General features: G+C 40.4%; 1 protein-coding gene across 4 annotated transcripts in view; it reads right to left on the bottom strand.

Moving 5' to 3' along the window:
• The window catches only part of CTNNA3 (catenin alpha 3), a 440,676-nt gene that overhangs the window by 86,957 nt on the left and 336,129 nt on the right, over positions 1–17,590 (bottom strand). The window lies entirely within an intron of this gene.

Here is a 17,590-nt window from a genome sequence, read left to right as displayed (position 1 = left end):
GCAATTGTAAAAATTTGTTGTTGATTTCAATAGCAATTTTACCCAGAAAATCAGGACGAACAACGTGGCTTAAAGTTGGAACCACTGCTGAACAGACTTCCACTATTTCCTAATCTGCTTTCAGTCTGAATGGAGATGTAACTAGCAGAACACTGATGTTTATTCTTCAGCTGAGCAAGTCCCACAACTGCAACCCGAATTTACCAGGGCAATTTATCTTGTTTGAATCAAACAAACTGTGCATTTTGAGCCAGTTAGATTTTAACCTGTGCTTTATCCAGAAGGCCTGGGGGTTTGCTGCTGCTGCCCCAGGGCCTTGTTCTGCATGGTGACCTGGCAGCACTGCATCTCCCTCAAGCCTTCACACCACCCTGAAGCAAAGGAAACCCGGCACAGAATACGGAAGGAATGCAGATGGAAAATCCATCACACACACAGAAGGACCTCAAACAAGCCCAGACCAAACTCATTTCCTATCACTTGGAGTCTGAGGACATAGAAGAAACAAATGCAAAAGGATAAAACTGAACTTGTGTAATATTCAATATCAGCAACAAACCTCATGGTACTAAAGCTCTCTCTGGCAATGTGTTGATTTCAAACACTAACATTGTTTGTGTTCCACCCTCCACTCCCCAATTCCACACTGAGCAATTCACAAATCCCTAACACATGAAAGCACTACTGCTAATACAATTGATGTGGAACATTTCAGGCAAATCTTGAAGTATACAATAAATCTGTAGGCAGACAAAGCTTCAGCTTAAGACATGATGATTTCTGAATTAGAAAACCTGGCAACTTCAGTGCCCCAATAATGCTTTCCTCCCTAACTTTGATGAGGAGACCCACATAGCCCTTGGAGACAGTTAAATTCATTCTCAAATTACAGTAACTTCACTGTCTTTGAGCCAACAAGTAGTTGCCACTTAATTTGAAAAAGAGGGTATTTAAAATCAGTGCCTCTTCAGAATATCACTGGAATTGTCACACCTTCAAAAAGGTCAGTGGAAAGATTTATAATAGTACAGAAAAAATACAAGACATTTTTCATTTGCAATCACATAAAATAATTATGGAGAACAAGTGCCTATTTATTGCTTAAAAAAATAAATCAAAGACCCACCACTGAATGAGAACTTTTCATCATTTTGAAATGGTTTTCTTTCTAGTTAAAGATTTTGGCCTCTAGACTATCAAAATAATTCTAAGTGGAGCAACCCAGGCTGCACTTGAGTACAGAACCACCACCTCAGGGCCCTCCTCCAGCAGCATTTCAGATGGGGCTTTGCAGCAACAGCACTTTTACACAGACAATTAAAACACAAGACTATACTGCAGTTCTAAAACATGTACACACCAACTGCTAATGAAGTGTGAAAATACACTTGGGCTATCAAACAGGCCTTATTTCCTGCTCATTTTCCCTGTAAGTGATAGGACAACTCCCTCAAATCCAAGACTACTGGGATTTGTTTCAGTTTTGAGCTCCCAACCAATGGCTAAAAAAAAGAGCATTTTGGTGCATATATGAGCTCCTACTCATGGATAACTAACATCCAAAATACTTTATAGACCTCAAATAGTCAGGCAACCCTCTTAAATACTGCATTAAGTGGACTGAATTACCCCAATAATGTGCATATTTCCTGTACTTGGCTTTATTTTTCTAGGCAGCCTAAATATAGTAGAGAAGTGGATGCAACTGAGAATAGGAGGAAATTACTTATTTTTTCAGTCTTTCAAAAGCAAAATCAAACAAGTAAAATTAAAAATATCAAGTGTTAGACAACTGAGAAGTACTAAATTTTTATGGGGATTTGTTTGTTTTATTTGCACATTTTATTTCTGTTTTCTTTGTGTTCCATTCTGTTTCTCCTGCAACAAAAACTAAAAGCAAATTTCAATACGAGCATCTGTAATTCTGCTTTCCCTGAGAGGGAAGGTGCAGAAAGGAAGATGTTTGGAAAATACCAATATGTTCATAAGCATAATGTTCAAAGTCCCTAAAGTAATTAAAGATTTCACACTATCAAAAATACATTCTTGAAATTAACCTAATTTGCTTTAAAATTCACCAAGTGTTTCCTAATTCCACTGTTTTTCTAAATAATACTTTTCATATTTCCTTGTAGGCATGTCTTCTTAGTCCTCTAATGTTTTTGCTTGATTTTGTAATCTTCAATCAAAACCAACTAATGAACCCAGTTTGTTGTTTAATAGCTGTCAGAGCCCAGCTCTTCACATAGAAAACTAAACTTCACTAATCCCTTTTTCCAATTAGCAACTCTGTGCCTGTTATTTTTAACAATAAAACAATCAGGAAAACAGATTCTCAGCTTTGCAGAAGCCACTGCCAACAGGTGAAGCAGGAGCCACTGTGCTTGCACCTTTTACTTCAGCTGGGTTATGTGATTGTCACCACTTCAGCCACCACCAAAGCAGCTTACAGTGAGAAACCAAGAGGCTGCAAAGCCAAACCATCCACGTGTCCAACACTCACCTAAAGAGTGTCTTAACAGAACAAACACACCTACCAGACATGAACAGTCACCACCTCCTAGAACTGACCTGAAAAAAATTTACTTTTTTTAAAATTCAAAATCTTTACAGTTCTTCACTCAGGGAAAAAGGGAAGAAACTAGCAAACCCACAATTTATCTCAAGAAAAAGAATTAGTGGTAAATAACCAAAGTTTCCCTTCAGTGTTTATCTGCATGTACAAAGACTCTGAGCAACTCACCCAGTGGTGCCAGCAGAGTGGGGAAAGGCTGCAGAGCTCCCACTGGAACAAAGACTGAAGAGCTACTCCTTCAAAGGCAGCTTTGAAATGGAAGTGAGAGCACAGGCAGTGACTGAAGCTCTCTGTGGCACAGCTTCAGAGCCCAGCTACACACACTGCAACCCTGCCACAGCTTTGGCTTAACTCCAGTGGCCTTTCAACACAGGAGACAACTCTCTTGGGGATTCAGGCACCTGCAGACATCTTCTGTGCCCAAAGAAAACTCATTAAAAAAAGACCATTCAAAAAAAATGAATCTGGGCAAGCTGGAGTGAAAAAATGGTTTTCCTTCTGAAGGTAAGAAAATCAGGGTAAGTTACTAGTTATGAATTCGGACTCTAAGAGGAGGAAAACTTGCAAAAACCCACCTGAAGTACAGTCAAGTAAGGCCTAAAAAGCTACTGGATGAGTTTCATATGAAACTAGCATGATAGCAGAGCACTGAAATAAAGCAGATGTGCAGCAGGCAAGGTAACAGAGGTGTGAGCAGCCCAGACCCACACCAAGGCACAGGTGGTGGCAGCAGCAGAAGTGACTTAACACAAGAGGTATGTATCTCAAATACTTCATTATTCCCCCATAACCTGATCACCTAGCATGAAAGTCAGTGTGGTGGGTATATACAGGTTGCTTACAGAGAATTTAAGCAGCTTTCCAGCTGCAAAAATGCAGTGGAAGTAAAGAAAAGTATGGTTGTAAAGATTAAAAACACAGCCTCCTGTTAAATGCAAGGTAGTACTAGAGAAAGGTAAGAAACCTAGTTAATAGCCATACAGCCTTTATTCAGTGCTTCTTGATTTAATTACACTCTTTGAGAGCAAACAATAGTTTGCACTTCCTGTGATTTAAAAATAAGCATTTGTACATTTCTTCTCGAAAGGTGTATAAGAATTTCAGATGGTAAGAACACTGCCTATTCCAGTAAGCCAATTTTACTGCTAAGTATTATGTCTACTCTTCTTGTCACTGCAATCCAGAATGGTACAGAAAGAATTAAAAAATAAAACCCATCTAAGCTGAGACAACTGTGCTGGCTAAGGGACACCATGTGGAATAAAAGGGATCTGCTGGCAGCAGCCTGAGTCACAGCACCTAACATAAAATTCAGAATGGAACAGATTGTTTCAGTGACTGATGGAGATAGCTTTATTAGAGGTGTTCCAAAATACACTGAAATAATAAAGGAATTACTGCAAAAAAGAGTACTGTGCACTCACTGCAAAAGGTTGAGCTGAATAACACAAGTAGGTTTTGAAACTCCAATGACTTGTGACTCTTACAAATCCACATAATGCAATCCTAATGTGAAGATGAAGCTGCTCCTGAAGCTAATTTCACTATATTACAAACTCTTAATTCAAGCCTCTATTTCTGTGATACAGTGTTAAATTGGTAACTTCTTACTATGCCACTGTATCCAATGGCTTTCTAAGGAATACATTTACATATATCTACATATATATGTATATGAATGAAGCAGAAGAGCTTTGTGATATAGGTATTTGATATACCCTTTATATTAGCATTCACCTTATTTGGTAACGAGTTTACAGGTTTTATGCAGGAGAAGAGATTAACTATTTGTGGAACTTACAACACCTGAAAGAGCTCATATTCCTCTGGCAGCTTCAATCCTAGGCCAATGTATGAGAGGCACGATCTCAGAATCCCCCATTGTCCCCTCCTTGACTATTTAGAGCATAAAGATCTACAAATTATTCTAATGGAATTTAGTATTTCATGCCAAAGTTTCTGCATAATAACAGTGTAATAGAACATGAAGTAGTCCAGGGAGAGGCCTGATGCACGTAAAAAGTTTCCCAACAAAAAGCAAGCTTATCTGCTTCTCTAACTCAGACCTGTGCCAGCTGCAGCTGTGCATTTTGCAGCTTGCAAAGCTGGCAGACTGCTGGCAGACCCACAAAGCACAGCTGAGTGTGTATCTACACGTAGACATAAGTATATAATTACCTAGCTATGTACAAATGGACATCATGAATATTTTTGTATGTGTATGTTTACAGACATATTTATACAGAAACTATGCTGAACACGACCACAGTTTTGTGGTACCAGATCTTCACAGCTAACAAGGGTAAGATTTTTAGGAGCTAACTGTCCTGAATGTGAGAAAATATTGATAGCAAGTGAGACCTAATTATTGGCAATGTGTGTAATTAATGAGTAACAATCCAGTAAATTGCTGCTTTTAATTTTGGAAGTTCCTAATTTATTTCTCCCCTAAACACACCCATGACAGTGATTCAGCTTCCTACCTGGAACAAGAGTTGTTTTGTTTTGCACCTGGACAGTTCAGATATACACACCAGTCCCTGCTCTCTGTAACATGGGCACAGGGGATTGCTTGGGATTTAGGAATCCCTGGACCACAGCCTGCAAAGGCACGGAACACTGCAGCTGGGAATTGAAGCAGTGCCCTGCATCTGAACATCACAGTCCGAGGCTTCAGTGGGATCCCTCTCAGCCATCTTCAAAGGGTTTCTTTGTGGCCATGCTTTGGAGGGAGAACATGAGCTCCCCTGCATAAGGAACTCATTAGAGACAGGTCACAGCATCCAAAAGAGCAGAGAGATAATTTCAATAATTTACATAATCCTCCTTTTTTTGAAACCCTCTACCTAATACATTTTGCTGCCATGCTCAAGGACAGACTGACCATGAGATCCCAGATGAGAATGACACTTCCCCCCGAGGACAGATGAGAAGAATTTCAGAATTTATTTCTCATTCCTTAGCAGACAGTGTGGACCATGTGGGCCTGTCTTGTCTCATCAGTCCCCTGCTACAGCCTGACATCCACAAGCTGTGGAAACAGGAACTACTCCTCAGCCCAGAACATGCCTGCCCTTCCTTCAAGTGCAGCCTCTGGGTTTCATTTAGAGGAATCTGCACTACATGGAATGCCATACAGCTACACAGAAACTACGACTAGTAAATACCCAAAGTCTACCTAAAAACCACCCCAAACACAGCCAAAGCTCAGCCAGCAAGAGCAAAGAGGCAATTCATGTATCAGGCAATTTCTACAGGCTGCTGACCAAATATTCCCAAATTGGGATTTTCCAAATTGACTGAGCAGGACACAGGAAATGCCATAAAAAGGAAATTAAGAGGAAATTTAAGTCCTTGTGGGGAGCAAGTGACTTCATTCTACGTAAGAGAGACTATCTGAACAGAGAACAGCTTTTCAGCAATTTAAGTGGGAAAGAAAAGTCCTGAGAGTTTAATAAAAAATAAAATTACAACCACCCTGAACCCCTCTCTGTGAACCTTCTTTGGTTGCATTGCACATGCATTGTGCTATAAACCAAAGCTAGAGAATGGGGTAATTCACAAAAACCTTACAGTCACCCTTTAAAGGAGAAAAGTGGGAAGAAACAACTGAGCACAGCAGTTACCAACGCACCAACCTGTCTGTGATCCCCAGCCAGTCCTTATGGAGGGGGCATGGCAGTGCTGCTGAATTTACAACTGCTTGGTACCAGCTGCTCCTCATGTACTACAGTAACTTTATCTTGGGAGACACCAGTGTCCTTTCAGAAGCTCAGAACATGTACCTGAGCCATATTTCCATATTTCAAATATAACTATGCCAACAATGAGTTGGTCTTCAAAACATTAACAGCAGACAACAATTTAAACATTTAATTTTGAAATGCAGCCACCTATTTTGGTAGATTACTAGAAATATTGTCTTTTTAGAAATCTGGTTCCCAGTGGGTGTAGCATCAACCTAGAAAACCTGAAATTAATTGAATTAGCCACAAAGAATAAAACTGCACAAGATTCCAAGCTTTTTTTGGCCCAAAGACAAAAAAAAATGCATATCCCCCTGGGAAATATCAGAAAAATCAATACAGCTTTTTAGGCAGAGTCAGATACCGTGGTTTTGACATATGTTAGCAAACAACAAAAACATACAACACAAAAGCTCCTTGGACAAAATGTATTGAGAAAAGGGTCACTACATTTTAGTCTTATGTCTACTTCAACATAACTGAAATAATTTCGTCAAGAAGAATTATTTTTCATGGAAGACTGCTGACATTTTAAAAGTAAGCACAAGAAAAATACATTTTGGTAGCCAAAATCCTCAAACACTTAATTACAGTGAAATACCAATAAATGCTGTCAAGCACAGAAAAGATATTTTTCTGAATGGTGCCAGAAAAATACTGCCTCTAAATTTAATATTCAGAGCTAGCCTGAGAATGAGTCAGAAAGCAGTGACTCGTGACAGAGTAAGTCTGTGTGTGCTTCCTGCCTTTGCTGCAGCCCCTCAGAGCAGTGGGACTCTGTTCAGTGGGGTCACAAACACTGGCACCAGTCAGAAGGAACAGGGATCCAAGGGCTGCACGACAACCAGAGAGTCAGTGGCAATTGCTGCAGTGGATTTGGAATTAGGTTCTAATTGCTGAAGCCCACGTGGAAGCTTCATTATTAGAACATGGTATACTGAAATGGATTAAAATCAACAGTGATAAAGGGATGCTGCCACATTTTTAATGAGAATGTTCAACTATAGCACATAATCATTTGAGAGCAATAAACCTGCTAGCTGCAGAAGGTGAAATACCAATGGGCAGCTTCTTTGTGGCCAAGGTGACAAACTCAAGTGGCACTCTCTAAGGGTCCAAAGCAGGAACCTGAAGGGGCTGCTGGCACTCAGTATGCCAACATAACTGCATCCTGTATTACACATTCTGCCCTACAAAGAAATCCCATCTTACCCAACTGCTTATCAGTTACATTTAAAGAACCTTCTCCAGTATTTCCCTGAAATCTCTCCATCAACTAATGTTTAAATAGATTAGCAACATTTATGGTTATTAGTGCTAATGCCACTGTCATCGGTAGGGGAAAGTTGTTCAGCTAAAGAAAGCTCTGTACAAGAAAGCAAAGGAACAGCTGGAGAATCACTTGTAACAGGTACTGACTGCTCTGCACAGACACTGAGGGACAACTCCAGCTGCAGGGGACTGCTGACAGACAAGAGAGGGACTGCCAATTACATTTCCTGCTACATCCAATTCTCTGGAGAGACTATGGAAAGGCTGAAAAGGTTCCCAAGGTGTTTTTGTTCTTTACTTGGGGTTTAGAGTTTACGAAGATGGACTACAAGAAAGCCTCCTCCAAACCTACAATGCAGACATAATGATTTTCCTCCAACATATAGAGTACTGAAGATTCAAAAAAGCCAGTTATCAGCTCACAAACAATGGTTAAAAACTGAACAAAACTATACTGAATAAAACTAGCTTTGCTTCTAATACTATTGAGATACAAACTCTAAATGTGTTTTTAGGTACAGGTTCTTACTTACCTATCCCACAGAATAAAAGACAAGCAAGAGAAGTGGACAAATTAAATAAACACAAGAGGAATATGTTATTACTGGAAAGAAAACTAGAGCAGTGCTGAAAATTTTACTATTATCTCTCAGGAAAAGAAAGTAATTGCCATGGTTTGAAAAGAGCACAAAGAGTGCTCTTGAAGAGTAAACAAACACTTTGAAAAACAGAGCACCTACAGGTTCTAAATACTTCTTTGCCTATTTGGAAACATATCAGTCTAAACCACACAGATGGACTGCATCCATTTGCAATGTTTCTATGCTTGACCACCATTTAATACACAACACTTCATATAAGAGGTCTGTATCAACATTCTGGAGAAATTTGCAGATTTTGAATGAAGTATATGCAAGCATTTTTACACTCAAAGTCCTTCCTTAATAGTAACAGTATGTATTTCTAGTAACAAGCAAGTCACTAAACAGATAAAGAACTCTTCTCTAAGAATTTGACATTACTACAGCAGAGTATGAATGCCCACATTAAAACATTTAATTACTCAGAAAAGATGGTTCTTAAGTGAATGGAGCTGGCATCTAACACAAGCAAAACACCCTTCACACACAATTTGAAAAGGATTCTGCGTATCAGCTCCTTAGACATAAGGCCAACACAACATCAGGCCAGGCACAGCTTTGTCCAGCTAAGTTATGAAAACCTTTAAAGACAGAAATGTCACTGCAGCTTTGCTCTAGTGCTGCACTACAATGAATAAATCCCCTGCTCTGCTCACACTCTCCCTGATTTTCTCTGCTGCAGCTTGTGGCCACTGCCCTTAGCTGTGCCACCTGCCTCCACCAAGAGTGAGTGGCAGCAGAGTCACTGCAACTCTCTGGGGAAGCTGCAGGTCTCCATCCATTGTCCCTTGGCTGCCACCTCCCCCTTCTCACAAGTCACCTGCACTAAGGCCCAGCTCATCCTCAGCACCCTCTATTCTCCAGAAAGCTTTCCCCAACACTTGGAGTTTGACAAGGCCTACTCTGGAAAGTGTACAGTGAGTGCCATCCCCTTACCCAGGGTCACATCCTTACATCTTTCCCATCTTATTCTGGCACTCCTGTTATAATCCATGTATTGACTTTGAGGTTTGGCATACTATCATCAAATATTGTTTATTTTACCATGAATGCTCCCTCAGAGATCTGCTTCACAGTATCTCCTGAAATCTAGCCTCCCCTTCCTAAAACTAAGCATATCAAAACCAACAGTGTGCTGATATCACCCAGAACTGCTCACTAAACACTTCTGACTTCAGATCAAGGAATCAGTATCAGGCAATCATTTTAAGCCTCCCTCAACACCAAAAATAAGGTTCCTGGGATAACACATTCTGGTGCAGGGAATGCTACTTGAAGCCTCAGGTCAGAAAAGAAATTGTAAAACTGAACCCTAAGCAAAAAACCCACAAACCCCTCAACTAAACAAGCTGTTGAAACATCTATGGGTCTTCCCTAAACATTCCTGTTGATTAGGAGGGCCATCAACAGTTCACTGCCTAGCCTGGCTGCTAAGGCCCTGTATTCCATGAGCAAAGCATGGCTGCTGTTTTATAGTGCTTGGGAAAGATCAGGAATTCTGCAACAACTTTTTTGCACAATACCAAGATACAGGCCTTTCCATCTGCCGACTGAAGCTGCCTACCTTTGACTTTTTAATGCCTGACAACAATCAGAAAGGTGTGTGAGCGACAGACAGTTGTACGTTCCTGCATGAAACTCCATGGCAAACGCTTCAGTTCTGATGGACGCGTTCCTTGCACTTTGTCTGCTGCCCACTGCATCGTTCCAATCCACTGCAGCTGGCTAACAGCACTGGCTAAACTGGGGACATGGTCTGTGTTCTCATCAACTGTGACACAAAAAGCCTGCAGCAAACACAACCAGCTTCAGAGGTGGGCATTCTGGTAGAAAACAGAATAGAGCCCCCAGAAAGTGAGGAGAAGCCCTAGTTACAGAAATTTATTTAGTATAGAATGAATTCAATGCTACTTCTCCCAATAGTGCAATGAATGGTGGTGACAGACTTACTGAGACAAGGTGAACAAAATGAAGACAAGCTTATCGTTTATGATTTCAGCAAAAATCAATTTTACTACATTAACAGATTTATAATCCAAGCATTCATATACAGACATATATAAATACTACTGAATTATGCATATGCTCCCCCCATCAAGAGCTACTGCATCATTTCCAGATCTGAAAGTTCATGGTTTCTACAGAAGGAAGCACAAAGGGCTGAGGGCATGCTGCCAGAAAGGAATCACTAAAAATATCTTAAACAGAGTTAGATGTATGCAGTTGAAAGTATTATTGGAGGAAGGTGGAGCAATAATTTACTTTTGATTATGATAGGACATGTCACAAAATTATGACTTTTATAGTAAAACATAGTGTATTACATGCAAAAATGAAAACTGTGAAAGGTGCTTTTTGTAAATTCCAGTTAGGAAATTATTTCTATGAAGAACTTAAAAATGAGCTACAGCTGCAGAACAAAAACATACTGCAGTTTTTCAGGTCTAAGGAAATCCTTACTGAAACTGGATTCAAATTCACAATTTAAACCAAAACAGTCCTCGTAGATACTATGAAATAGGAAATGAACTCTTAAGCACTGATAATCTATGAAATCCAGTTACTCAGTTCACAATCCTGCTTAGGAGGCAAATCATGCTCTGATATGTAAATGTTACAAAAGCAAATGGTCAGAAGAGTGGTAAATTCCAAAGTATTCCAAAGACTCTAGTATGTACTGGGATAACCCAGCAGGCAGATCTGACCAGCTGGCTCCAGGACACATCACATGAAGCTAAAACTGCTCATTAAGAATTAAAATGTTCCTACTGCAAAAAACTTGTAAAATAGACAAAAAGTTCAGCTTCTGTAAGAAAGATGCCATCTCCAACATATTACACTGTTCTAAAAGGCAAGAGGATGAAAGGATACTTTGAATGTGGACTGGCAAAGGAAATAAATAATCAACGAGTGCCTGAGACACAGCAAGTTAACCATGGGCAAGTGCAACAGACACAGCATGCTTGCAACTCCCCAGAAATGCAAAGGAACAATAGCATCAGGGCTTGTAGGATCAAGACTGCAAGATAAACATTATGATAACAGTAATGAGATAAAACTGTGTCCCAGAGGCTCTGGAAAACACATTCCAAGTAACTGGAAAGGTTACAGAGCTGGAAGAGAATGAAATGTCCTTAAAATTACAGAGGTCAAGGCACTTAAGAGCTTGTGCAAGGAAGTCACAGCTGAAATGAAATAAATGGCTTTGATATGGGCATAGAGAAAACCTTGTGCAAGTTCAAGAGCTTGCTCCAGTTAAAAAAACACAGTTAAAGGAAGAGCAGAGTCCCTGATCTTGTTATCAGCTTAGGGAAGGGCTGTCATTAATGAAGGGACTCTACTGAACCAGACCAGTCTAGTGGTCCTTAAGATCTAAAAGACAAAGATATATTAAAAGGTATAAATTCAAGTTATAGAGACATTGGAAAGTAATGAGTCACTTCTTAATGTAGCTCCAGGTGAGGGAAGATTATCACAAAATGTCACACACAATGACTACAGAAGGGCAATTCTACTTGAAAAAATCCAACAAACCAACCAACCGACCAACAAAAACCCCAGCCCACAAAACACTGGAGAGAGAAAACAAAAAGGCCATTACTGCCCATTAGTATAGTGCCATCCTCAGTTTCCCTGTAGGGCCTGTGGAAACTGCAGAAGCAAAGACCACACTGGTGCTCAGTGGCATTCTGACTTTAAGGAAGGCTTCCCAAGTGTCCTCTGCTCCAAAATCAGGCTGCAGGTAAACCAGGCTTCACCAAAGTGGCAAATTCATTACCAGGGGAGCAAGATTTAGAATTCACACAACAGCCTCACTTTTCCAGTTCTTCCACCAATGTCACTCAAACCAAGAGACCCTTCCCCAGCCTTCCTCCCACTCCCCATGGAGCTTAGATGGAGCAAGACCACGTGTGCCACATCCATGACAGGCAGCAGAAGGGTATTTATAATCCTAATCCAGGAAAATGACCTAACAACCAAAAAAGCATCAAAACTCAACTGAACACCACAAACCCAAATTTCTTACCTTCAGAAACATGTATTTACTTCATAACAACGCTGCATTTTCAAGGCTGCTCTAAGATTTCTCTTGAGGAGGAGAGTTCCTGGAGACTGAGTGTGTGTTCAAGGACTGCTCTGAACAGTGCATCTGTGCTGGGCACTGAGCAAGGCCTGGGGGAGCAGTGCACTGGGGAGCAGTTTCTTCTCAGTGCTTTAAATGATCACTAAGTGCAACAGCATTTCAAAGAAGCAGATGTGGAGTTACAGGCACCTTAATGCCCACACAGTGCCTATAATCAACATGGGCATTACACTGTTATTAACAGTGAAGCAAAAATAGTTCTGAGCTAGAGGAAAGGAAGAAAAGATTGGCAAAAAGAAACTTCAGTGTTCAGGGTCATTTTTTGATCACCTGGAACCCAAAAAAAGTTGATCTTTCCCCCTATTTTTCAGAACATTCTTGGATAAGAAGCAAAATCAAGTTTCTAAAGCCAGCGTTTTTAACAGAATTTCACAGAAGGATCCAAACAGAGCCCTAAAAAAAAAAGCCTCACTGCATTCTCCACCAAATGGAGGATATTGACTCTGTAACAGAGTAAAAACCACAAGAATCAAGGGCTATTTCTTAAGTTATTATCTTACAATCACCATGGAACTCATCAAAAAGCATATTTTAGGCTAAGCCATGCAAATACCCTCAGTGTTTTTCTTGGCCCATTTTTTTTCCTTTTAGCTCTTACAATAATTCCACTGAATAGTTGCTTATAAAACATTCCTTGTCTGGTTTGAGCACCAATTTCAAAGTTAACCAATCCCATAAGCTTGTATGCTCAGGCCTCTCTCCTTCTTCAAATGCTTTGGGGATTTTCTTTTTTTTATGTATTTTGAAGTGATAGGAGTCAATCCTCTTCTTCAGCAGTCTTTGGGTTTTATAAGCAATAGTAAAAATCACTGAACACTAAACAGACTTGAACAGCAAGTATTCTCTTTAGATCTTATTCTGACAGCGATGAACAACTAGTGAAAAATACTTTTTCATTAAAAACTTTCTGACATAATAAAATTCTAAATTAATCTTTTTTAATTAATAAAAAATTTATGATTTTTTGTGTGCCCCACAGAATGAGTAAGGTCCATTCACCTCATTTTAGCCACCCCCAAATAAATAATTTAGAATAAAGTCAGTCATATTGATATCTTTTGTTCTACAACAAGAGGCAAGGACCTTCAACTGCCCGTTCATCCCATCTCAGGATCCCATCTGAAGACACCCCTTAGGAAAAGCCAGTGAAGTCTCTGAAGTGCTCCTCTCTCCCCATGCTGGCTCAGATGAATTTACCAGAAGATGACAAAATAAGTATTAAATGTCAGAGTGGGCAGGAGAATACAGACAACCCCTCTTGCATTCCCTCTCTGGAGGGTGCCTTTTGGGTGAAAGAGCCACATTTCCAAAGAAGAAAGGACAATCCCTACTGCAGAAGACTCGAGGCAGGGGACGAAGGAAACTGCCAGTCATTTCACATAAGTGCTGTGACAAACCTGTAAACTGGAATTAAAAAAGGCAAGTGAAGCAGCCAGGAAAATACAAGCCATTAGCTTGGTGCATACAGGCTTGCAAGAAATGGAAAAGCTGCATAAAAAGCCAAGATGGAAGGAGGCTTGTATTATGAAAATACCACTGTCTTTTTATGGCTAAGGTAAATTACCTTTTCCGAGAGAAAAGCAATGCAGTAGATTTAATCCCTCCTGGAGAATCAATTAATAAATTACTGTACAAGAAAGCCCTGGTTCAGGTGTAGTAGGTCAGTATTAATCCAGGGCTGTAGAAGCACCCACACTGAAAGGGCTATGAAGGGAAAGGGGAGACTGGAAGGTGATCAAAATAGCAGTCCTGGGACCAGGAAATAAATACACACATTAGTGTAACTAAATAAATTAATTCATACTGGCACATAATATGTTAAAATATGCTGCCAAAATGTAACTGAAGGCTGTGAAGGTTTTAAAGAAAATCACTGAACACAAACCCAAGTGCTCCAAAAAAGCCTAAAAGCTACATGTCTTTGGCCCACTGCAGACTTGAGGCAGTTAAAATACTTGTCATCTTTGTCTCCACCTTTTCCCTTGTTTTTCTTACAAGATCTGTAGACATTGAAGTAACTAAAGAATTTATGTTTTTATACTTATATGTATATCATTAGAGTTCGGCATTAAAGCAGAACTGCAGACCAAATTTACAATACAAACCTTTTACTCTACCAACAGATATATGCCATAATATAAATTGTTGACTTAAATTTAACTGCTGCAGACTCTGGCAGGCAATAAAATAACAGAGGAGACTGGTATTTAAAAGAACAGAACAAGATCACCCTTCCAGTTCTGAAGAAGAAATACCTTAGGATTGTATAAACAGAGTTCCTAAAAGTTTCATTTTGCTTTGATACAACAGTACACAAACTCTACCAAAATGCAATAATCTGTGTATTTCAATCTAACAAACAGTGCCAGACATTAGGAATGACAGAGGCACCAGTAGTGAAGTTTTCCCAGCCTTAACCACACCAGAACACAGCCTCAAGCTCAACTACTTTACCCTTGTTCAGTCAAACAGGCGCTGCTGGGCTAGAGCCATGCCTCCCCAGAACACCCCCATGGCTGAAATCATCTCCAGGGTCCCTAGGTTCCACACAGACTTGGGCCATGAGGCTCAATGCTGACTTACAGCCCCCTGCCCTGGGCCTTGGAACGCTCTGCAGCTCCTCCCTACCCACACAGCTGCTCCCCAGAAACTGGGAGCAGGGGACAGAGAACGGCCCAGGCACAGCCCAGGGCCACAGCCTGGGGACACTGAAGTGTGGAACCAGCCCAGGCAGACAGCAGGAGCTGGGGAGCCACCCTGCACCCCCACACTGCAGCCCCAAGGACTGGCTATCAGCAGGAACCCTGCACAGGCCCTGCCAGTGCAACCACAGATCGGTCCAGAAGAGCAAGAACATCAAGTGCCTCTGTAACTACATCCAACATGAGCTCACACACTCTGTCCCACAGCCTTGTGCCTCATTATGTTCTAAATGGAGCCTGTGGACAGGAGCCCCCCCTGACCCAGTCTGTGGCCCAGGCAGTGATGTGCACAAAGCAGCTGTTTGGTAACACAGCTGGCTATGATCACATAGCCACAGTGTCCTAAGGCATGTCACCCACACACAGAGGGCAAACCAAGGGATGGCAGGGCTGCAAAGACAACTTCAGCTCTGGTATTATTGAACTTCTAGAACACCATAGATGGGGCTTTTACAAGGCCTTGTCGTCAGTCTTCTCAGGGTTTTCCTTCTTGTTCAGGGAAAGGGAAGGGGTAAACAGAGGAACAGGACAAATATGCCTGAGAAAGAGGACCCTCCATTGTGTGGTGCTGTAGAGACGCACTTGGCTGCCCACAGCTCCTCTGTACACCAGACTACACCTGAGCTGAGAAATTAAGCTCCAGTTTTTAATACTCATTTAGTGGCAGTATTAAGATACAACTGTTGAACAGCTCACTTTATCCTAAATACCTCTGATGCCTTCCAGCTGAAGAGACAGACAGTGATCTTTGCTCTTTCCTTGCATACTGCAATGCAGAGAATTAAATATCTTTCTTTTCTTATACATTACCTCATCATATATTCTACAATTTAACCTTGATCTTTGTTAAAACAAACAGTAAATATATCTGCTCCTCTTTATGCACATTTTCTCCCTTCTGTTACCTCCAATTTGCATCTTTCCTATTTCTTCTCCCATTCACTCGTCCATTTTTATTTTTAGTTCTCTGCTATTTCCATGTATACTCTTTATCTTTAATTTTGTTTTCACTAATTCTATACTCTGCCTGCAGTAATTTCTCATGAGTAACACTTTACCTCTTCCTTAGGCATAAAGGATACCCTTCACTGCCTGAGGTTATTGTGGAAGTTAACTGAGGAGTTTATAGCAGCACAAATACAGAGCTCTCTCCTGGTGAACTTTCCCCTTGCAATCAGCTGCAAGACCCAGCTGGGATAGAATGGTTTAGGTTACACCTGTGGGCTGCAACCTACCTGCATTTTACCTGTAAGCTGAAAAAGTTAAATAAAACAAAACCAAGCAGCCCTCTCACAGTTCAACATGTGTTCACTGCAGATCACATAAATACAGGTGAAAATGAAAAGTAAGTGTGTCTTTTTTTGCCCTCCTGCTGAACAACATAAACAGTGAATTCTTTGAAGTACTGAAAAGTCATTTGAGATGTGACCATGCTTGATGTCCCTTGAAACAAGCAAACATTCCAACCACAACCAGTTTTATGCCTCCCTGTCTTCTGCAGATGGACAGGTTCAGGTATATTATATATATATTACTGTCAAAGCAAGGCAGCAGAACAGAAATCAATGTCAACTCCCAATGTCTTTAAACACTATTAGTTTCAAGAAAAACAGGCTCAGCTTTTACATGAGAATCTAAATTATGCTTTTCTATGCTGCTTCACTCTCAGTATTAGTCACAGTACTTCCAGAAATCTTGAAGAAAGGAGTGCAATGGTGAAAATTTTTGAATTTTCCTATCAAAATATCAGAAAAAAGGATAAAACACAGATGAGCCTTTTTCAAACTCTTCCCATTGTTCTCTTTTGCCACTTCACTGCAATGTCAGTTTACTCCTGTTCACATGAGGGCAGTTCTGCCCTGGACATATTTGAACTTACTAGGAAAGAGCTCAAACAAAATTCCTGCCTTTTCTTGTGGTAAAATGTCAGTTAAATGTAAGGCACTCGACATTTGTTTAGATTGAAAGAGCAAGGAATTAGATCTCTGAGTTCAGGAAGCCAAATCCTATATTCCAGGGATGTACAGACTTGCCAGAAAATCTCTTAGGAGCAGTTTAACTCCCCACTATGAGACTTGCAACCATGTAAAACATGGAAGTACTGGGAGCAACACAGATTTTATTTTTTTTAATTAATTACACATTATGAAAAGCCAGAGATTCATTTATGGAAAATACAGAAACCATTTATAGAACAGTGCAGCTACACCCCCTGTGGCCAGTACAGGCATTTTCCAATATAGGATGCCCTCTTTTTTAATATTATGGAAATGGAAAGGAGACTGCTTAATATTTTAGAAAGTTTCAAATTTCTTTTGTAAAACTGAAGACTTTTTGGGACACCTGATTACTGCTTAACAGTCTTTAAAGTGGAAGCACACACAAATCATGCACCTCCTTCTCTGAGCTTGCCTTTCATGTGCTTCGAGCAGGCGTGGTGAGGCCAGTGCAATGAAGTGGGAAGCTGCTACCTCATTAGTTCCAAGTATCCAAACAATGCTACATGCATT

The sequence above is a fragment of the Agelaius phoeniceus genome, chromosome 9 (genome assembly GCF_051311805.1).
Source record: "Agelaius phoeniceus isolate bAgePho1 chromosome 9, bAgePho1.hap1, whole genome shotgun sequence".
NCBI lineage: Eukaryota > Metazoa > Chordata > Aves > Passeriformes > Icteridae > Agelaius > Agelaius phoeniceus.
This window is presented reverse-complemented; position numbering and strand designations above follow the sequence as displayed.